The following is a 7,819-nucleotide window of genomic DNA, read 5'->3' as shown; positions in this document are numbered from 1 at the left end:
GTAAAAGGTCCTCCAAGGGTAGCACCCGGACGGGGGAGAAGTGCCAGAAAAGGGGGTACACCCCCCAGTACACTCAATACACGGAGCTGTCGGACTCCCAAGAGCGTGTGTACTTTGCTACTAGGCAAAATACACACTACCGGAGGCCACAACCGTTGTACAAGGATAGCTCCCGGAGAGATCCGAGCAAAAGGCCCCGGCTCAAAGGCCCAGCTCAACTCCCAGCTCAAAGGCCCCGGCTGATGGACCAACCCATCACGTTCACGGAAGAAGACGCCAAGACAGTGCGCTTCCCTCATCATGACCCATTGGTCATAGAGACCCCCATCGCGAATAAAGTGGTGGCCAGAGTCTTAATTGACAATGGAAGTTCCGTGAACCTACTCTTCAAGGAAGCCTTCACCGCAATAGGCTTAACGGACCGGGACCTCTCGCCTAGTGGGTCCCAGCTCACAGGATTTAACGGGACGACACTTATCCCAATGGGAAAAGTAAGGCTCCAAGTCACCTTGTGCCCGGACACCCCCCAGAGCACATTTAAATACTGCACTTTCGTAGTGGTGGACTGTCCGACTGCTTACAACGCGATCCTCGGCCGACCGGCCTTGGTAGACTTTGGCGCAGTCACATCGATTCGGCACCTGTGCCTGAAGTTCCCTACCCGGGAAACCGGGATCGGAACGGTGAGGGGAAACCAGGGGGAAGCAAGACAATGTTACAATGTCGCAACCCACCTGCCCGTACTAATGGTCCGGGAATCAGTTGAGCCAGAATTGGCTAAAGAAGATGAGTTAGACCCCCGTGTGGGGTCCGAAAGAATTGTGGAACCAATGGAGGATGTCGAGGAATTATCAGTGTGCGACCTCGACTCCACCAAAGTACTCCGGCTGGGGAAGAACCTAGATCCGGAGGAGAAAGAAAAAATAATAAAAACACTGAAGGGCGCCATCGACATCTTTGCATGGCGCCAAGAAGACATGACTGGCATAAGCCCTCATGTCATCACCCACGTACTCAACGTCAATCCGGACATGCCCCCCGTCCAGCAAAAGCGACGCCCGCTCGACTCGGTGAAAGCCGAGGCTCTGGAGAAAGAGGTGGACAAACTTTTGACTAACAGCATGATCCGCGACGTATACTATCCGGAGTGGCTAGCCAATTCGGTCCTGGTGCCCAAGCCAAACGAAACTTGGCGAGTTTGTATAGATTTCACTGATCTAAACAAAGCTTGTCCGAAGGACTGCTTCCCGCTGCCCAGGATTGACCAGATGGTAGACGCCACTTCTGGGTTCAAACTTCTATCCTTCATGGACGCCTATGCTGGGTACAATCAAATAAAGATGCATACGGCAGACCAGGAGTGCACTAGCTTCAGGACCGATAAGGGGGTATACTGTTACTTAGTCATGCCCTTCGGACTGAAAAACGCCGGAGCAACCTACCAGAGAATGGTCAACCGGATGTTCAAAGGCCTCCTGGGGCGAAATATGGAGGTTTATGTAGATGACATGCTCGTCAAGTCCAAAGCATGCAACAACCATGCAAGCGACTTAGAGGAATGCTTCGAAGTGGTCCGGAGATACGGCATGAAGCTCAACCCAAAAAAATGCACCTTTGGGGTCAAGTCAGGAAAGTTTCTGGGCTTCATCGTCAGTCAAAGGGGGATTGAGGCAAATCCAGAAAAAATCCAGGCCCTCCTGAGCATGCCATCCCCCAAAAAGCATAAAGATGTGCAAAGCCTGACTGGAAAGGTAGCTGCCTTAAGCCACTTCATCTCACGGTCCACGAACAAGTGCATACCCTTCTTCAACATATTGAAGAAGTGTCAAAAGTTTGAATGGTCGGACGAGTGCGAGGAGGCATTCAAAAAACTAAAAGAGCACATGGCCAAGCCTCCTATCCTATCAAAACCCGTTCTCGGAGAAGACCTATTTCTATATTTGGCTGTCTCCGAACACGGAGTCAGTGCTGCCCTAGTCCGGGAAGAAGAGAAAACTCAGCATCCTGTGTACTATGTCAGTAAGCGCATGATAGGAGCCGAAGCAAGGTACCCAATCATTGAAAAGCTGGTTTTTTGCCTCCTGATGGCATCAAGGAAATTGAGGCCATATTTCCAAGCACATCCGATCAAGATACTGACTAACCACCCACTCCGGCAAGTCCTCCAAAAACCTGAAGCATCCAGAAGGCTCCTCAAGTGGGCGATGGAGCTAAGTCAATTTGACTTGCACTACATACCCCGAATTTCTATAAAAGGCCAAGCCTTGGCGGACTTCATTACTGAATGCAACGAAGCCGAGGGGACCGCAAATATGCCGGTACCGCCAATCCCCACATGGAGAGTATTTGTGGACGAAGCCTCCAATGAAAATGGTTCTGGGGCCGGAGTGGCGATGATATCACCAACCGGACTGCGGCTCCAAGCGGCCCTACAGTTCAACTTCGCAGCTTCAAACAATGAGGCCGAATATGAAGCCCTAATAGCAGGGCTGAAATTAGCAAAATCTGTAGGAGCCAAAACAGTGGAAGTCTACAGTGATTCCCAACTGGTCGTAAACCAGATATCGGGAGAATACCAAATACGGGGCGAGCGAATGGCCGCGTACGTAACAATAGTCCGGGAGCTACTCCACGAGTTCACGGACTACAAAATAGAAAGAATCCCCCGGGAAAAGAACGCTCACGCGAACTGTCTGGCTAAGTTAGCCTCAGATAGCGAAATCGAAGAGTTGGGGGTAGTACCAGTGGAACGCTTGGCAGAGCCAAGCATCAAAATAAAAGAGACCACAATAACGGTTGGGCAAGAACCCAACTGGATGGTCCCCATCATAAAATACATAACAAAAGGTGAGTTGCCCCAAGAAAGGGCACTGTCTCAGAAGATCCAGTATCAGGCTCATCGTTATGTAATGATGGATCAAATTCTCTACCGAAGAGGACTCAGCATGCCTTATTTAAGGTGTGTATCGGACCTTGAAGCTAGAAAAATCATGCTAGAGGTCCACGAAGGGTTCTGTGGAGATCATACGGGAGGACCCAGTCTCTCAAAGAAAATATTGAGACAGGGGTACTTCTGGCCAACAATGAAAAAATATTGCATAGACTACGTCCAAAAGTGTGATTCGTGTCAAAGGTTCGCGAACATACCGAGAGCTCCTCCAAATGAAATCACCCTGATGACTAGTCCCTGGCCCTTCGCGATATGGGGAATAGATCTTATTGGGTCCCTGCCAACAGGAAAAGGAGGAGTAAAGTATGCAATAGTAGCAGTAGACTACTTCACCAAATGGACGGAGGCTGAGCCCATGAAGACCATAACTGCTAAAAAAGCACTAGACTTTGTTATCAAAAACATAGTGTGTCGATATGGCTTGCCTCACAAAATAGTCTCTGACAATGGAAAGCAATTCGATTGCGAAGAATTTACTGACTTCTGCAACCAACACAGAGTAGTGAAAAGCTTCTCCGCGGTGGCCAGACCTCAAATAAACGGTCAAGCGGAAGCAGTAAACAAAATCCTAAAGGTCACTTTGAAGAAAAAGCTGCTGGTCTACAAAAACAACTGGCCTGAAGAATTGCCTAGAGTGTTATGGGCCTACTGGACGACCCCCAGAACCACGACCGGTCACTCGCCTTTTTCAATGGCGTACGGTTGTGAAGCGATGGTCCCGGTAGAAACGTTATTCCCGTCCCACAGGAGAACGACTTACGATCCAGCCACGAATCAGGCTTTGCTTCAAGAAGCCTTGGATCAAGTTGAAGAACTCCGGGACGAGTCTCAATACGGATGGCAGCTTATCAAAAGAAGGTGACCAAGTATTTTAACTCTAAAGTTAAAAACAGATAATTTGCTATTGGGGATATGGTCTTAAGAAGAGTCTTCCCAGCCACCCAGGAACCCGGAGTGGGGGTACTTGGGCCAAATTTGGAAGGACCATATGAAATCGAGGACGAAATCGGCTCAGGCACTTACAAGCTAAAAAGAATGGATGGAACCATTGTGCCAAGAGCCTGGAATGCCGATCACCTCAGAAAATATTACCAATAGCCAAAAATGTAACTTAGACTTTGTTTAAAGAGTTTTACCGTCTAAATGTATATATCTTCCACATGTTGAATAAAACTGAGTGCCTTAAAAACAAAGTTTCTATGCCACTCAGGGGGGTACTAGGGTATACCGCACAGACAGACAGAAAACAAACTAAGTAAAATATCCTGACCCAAAGGGCAGGTGAAAAAGAGAAATATGTGCATCAAAAAAGATCACGTATAAATATCCTAGCCCTAAAGGGCAGGTCAAAATATATACAAATGGCCCGGGGACAGGTCTTAGAAATTGTCTCCCCTCTAAATAAAAACAGCTATATAAATATTGTCTCAAAAATAGCTGTATATAAACAAATATATATAAAGAAAAAAAAGAAGAGAAGTACTGGGTTAATCTCGAGCGGCCTAATCAATGCGCGGAGGGAGACGAGGTCCGATGCGTGCCTCCACCATGGCATCAAGCTTTTTCTTCTTCTCCCGAAATTTGGCGATCATCTCCTCAGGTTTGGGGTAGAAGGTAAGCTTGATATTCTGGTCATTGGTAGACCAAGCCATGAAGACGCCATCGTCAAAGCGCTTAGTGCACCGGCTGCAGGAAACGGGAGAAAGAAGCTCAACCCTTTTTGCCTTCTTTGAGGCTTGTTACTTGAAGTCCCTGAGCTCCTTCAGCTCCGCGGCCAGAGTGGCCCTGGATTCTAAGTTTGCCTGGTGAGTTTCCTCTAAGGATCTCACCCTGGCAGCCATCTCGTCCAAGGCTTCCCTGGCCTCCCGAAGCTCCCGCCTGGCCTTTGCAGTGGCCTCGCCTTCCGCCCTCCGCTCCTCTTGGTGCCTGGCCTCCAGCCTGTCTCTCCGCAAGGCCTCCTCCCGGATCATCGCCTCCGCCTGGGCTTCCCTCCGCTTAGCCTCTTCCTCATTAGCTTTGGCAGCGGCCTCCCGGCGCTCAACAACCTCTTGGTAAAGCCGCCTCTCAACAGTAAGATCCTGAAGAATCTTCCTGACTTCGTCCATGTCCCCAAAATCAGACAGGACGAAGCCATGGTTGATTATGTTCTTGGAGAGACGGCTGGCTTCAGCAGCAAGCTAAAAAGCAATACAAGTATAAGAAAGAATCTCCAAAAAAAAAAAAGAAAACAATAAGGGGAAAAGCAAATTACAAAACACTTACCACAGTGAGGTAGTGGCTGAGATCCTGGACTTGGAAGATGGAGTTCAAGGATTCACAAGCAGCGAACCGCTTAGGTGTGCACCGGGTAAGCTGAGACGCAAACTCGCCAGTCATCTCCGTAGCAAAGGGAGCTAAGGTGGGCCCAAGGAAGCGACCGAACCAGTCCGACAGGGGGTCCAAATTTAGGTCCCACGGATTCTGGTATTCCGGGTTGTTGATGGTGTTTTGCATCTCAACCCGCAAAACCCTCCTAAGGGCTTCCACCTCAGCATACCCCCGAGAGTATTCATCCATGGCGTAGTTGTGTTTAGCTATCCGGAGCTCCTGTCTCGCCTCATCTCCAGGAACCGGAGTCAGCACAATGTTGGGAGGGGCAGTATGTTCTTCCAGGGGAGAGACCCCACCATCAAGACCGTGGGCCGGAGTCTCAGCCCTCCGAGGCCGCTTGGGCTCCTCCTGGGCAATCATTTTGCCTTTACGTTTGCGAAGCAGAGCAATTTCTTGCTCTTCTTCACCTTCTTCAGCTTCCTCAGGAAGAGCCCGGAGCCCTCCTGCACCTTCTTCAACTTCCTCAGAAAAGCCCCATTGCTTTTCTTGACCTTCTCCCGGCAGCACCTCCTCGTCATCCACTAAATCAATAGTGTCTGGAGGAGCACTGGAAGAAATCTTTAAAGTGGGGGCCATCGGGGAAGAAGTAAAGGGAGGAGGAGCCTCAGGAGTGTGAACCCCGGCAAGTTCGGCCATAATAGCGTCCATAAAAGCACCTGCTACAACAAAAGAAAGCAAGTGTTAGAACATCCATGGGAAACCACCAACACAAGATATGACAAGCAAGCTAGTCTTACCCTGACTCTCTAATTCGGCCCTAGCAAAGTCCCGAATTTTGATGCTGGCAGCATCATCTCCGAGATAGCTGTCCGAAGGCCGGAACCAGCTGGATGTAATGTAAGCTGAAGGGCCTAAGGGAACGGGCTCCGGAGGACCAGAACCCATCCGGGACCGACCTAGGAAATCTCCTAAGTTTGAAAAATAAAATTCCTTCAAATGGTCTCCCCACCGGGTCGAGGGCATCCTAAACCTATAAAGACGCTCGTCGAACCCTACGGGCCTAAGACTGGCATACTCGCCAACAGAAGGGACATAATGAACTACTAAAGGAGACTTACTGCCGGTTCCGAAAGTGCTGGCACCAGGAGCCCCAGTGTTCGGCTCCTGAGCCGAAGGCTGCAGCCTGGGAGCCCTTCTCTCCGCCGAGTCCCCAATATGAAGGGGCTTCCCGGCGATCGCCTGGCTTCTTCTCTCAACCGGGCTCCCCACGCGAAGTGACCTCCCGGAAGCCGCCTGGGCCTTAGAGTACGCCTTCTCCTGAGCCTTCCGGTAGAGATACTCCTGGTACTTCTTCTCTGTAGTGGCAATGATCTCGTCCCGGAAGGTCTTCTCCGCGACCGGCGCCCTCACGTTGGGACAGATAACCCGGGAAAGGTTAGAGTCCTCCACGGATTGGTGTGGAAGGATGAGTTTTGCCTTCCTGCAGTTCTCCGTAGTGACCAGGCCCCTGACGTCAAGATCAGCCCGGTCGTAAGAGGCAAAGGCCTTGTCTCTCCGAAGAAAGACCTGAGTAGGTGCAGTCCGTTCATAGGGAGGAATCCTGACCCACTCAGTAAGGAGCTCCGGATGGTCCACTGCCCGAAACCCGGAGGAGAAGAAAAAACAATGGCGATACTCCTTAACGTGAGTTTGCCTATTATACGGGACCACCCCTTCATTAGCAGGGTGGGCCCGGAACCCGTAAAAACCATCCTTAAGTTTGTCCCCCTTCTTGGGGACGGAAACAAGTTCGTAAAAATACAATATTTCCGCCGGGCGGGGAGATCCCCATCCCCGGGCGGAATAAAAAATAAATAAGCCTGAAAGCAGGCGGTATGCTTGGGGAATAAGTTGGTATGGCGCAAGGCCGACAAAAACTAAAAAATTAACAAAATAATCTTGAAGAGGAAGCATGGCCCCAGCCATCAGATGCATCTGGCTCCAGGCCTCGAAGCCGCCGTAATTGTGATTGGGCGTCTCCGCGTCGCGAGGTGGCCGATGGTAGGTCCCTGATGTGGAAGGCTTGATTCCAGCTACCTCCACGATGTTCTCCAACTGATGGGGACAGGTCAGAGTGGAGTGAAGCTCGGCCGCCTCCCATCCAGTCGCCCGAGACTTGTACCCCTCCTGGGCAACGGGACCCAGGGAGACCTCCTCGACGGTAGCCAGGCGCTTGCCGCTCTTCTTCGATGATTTTGAGCCAGAAGCAGACATTTTTCGATTCTGTAAAAAGAGTAAGATTCCAGCAGTTAGGCCCCATACCAAACCCCAAATCAAGAAAAAGGGAATGGGGGTCCCCTAACCGCTGGAAAGAGGCCCCCTCCGGACACCTGTCATACAGGAAACCCTAGGAGGATTCCCTGGACAAGAGTCGGGTGCAATAAATTCACAGAAGACGGCCTTACACGCTAAAGAAAAAGAAAAGGTAGAAAACAAAAAAAAAAAGAGTCTGTCCTGTGCCCTAAGCAACCATTATACGAAGAACGTATGGTCTTCTACAGAAAACAACAACAGATGCGT

Source organism: Cannabis sativa, chromosome 9 (genome assembly GCF_029168945.1).
Source record: "Cannabis sativa cultivar Pink pepper isolate KNU-18-1 chromosome 9, ASM2916894v1, whole genome shotgun sequence".
NCBI classification, from domain to species: Eukaryota; Viridiplantae; Streptophyta; class Magnoliopsida; order Rosales; family Cannabaceae; genus Cannabis; species Cannabis sativa.
Note: the sequence above shows the minus strand (reverse complement) of the source record.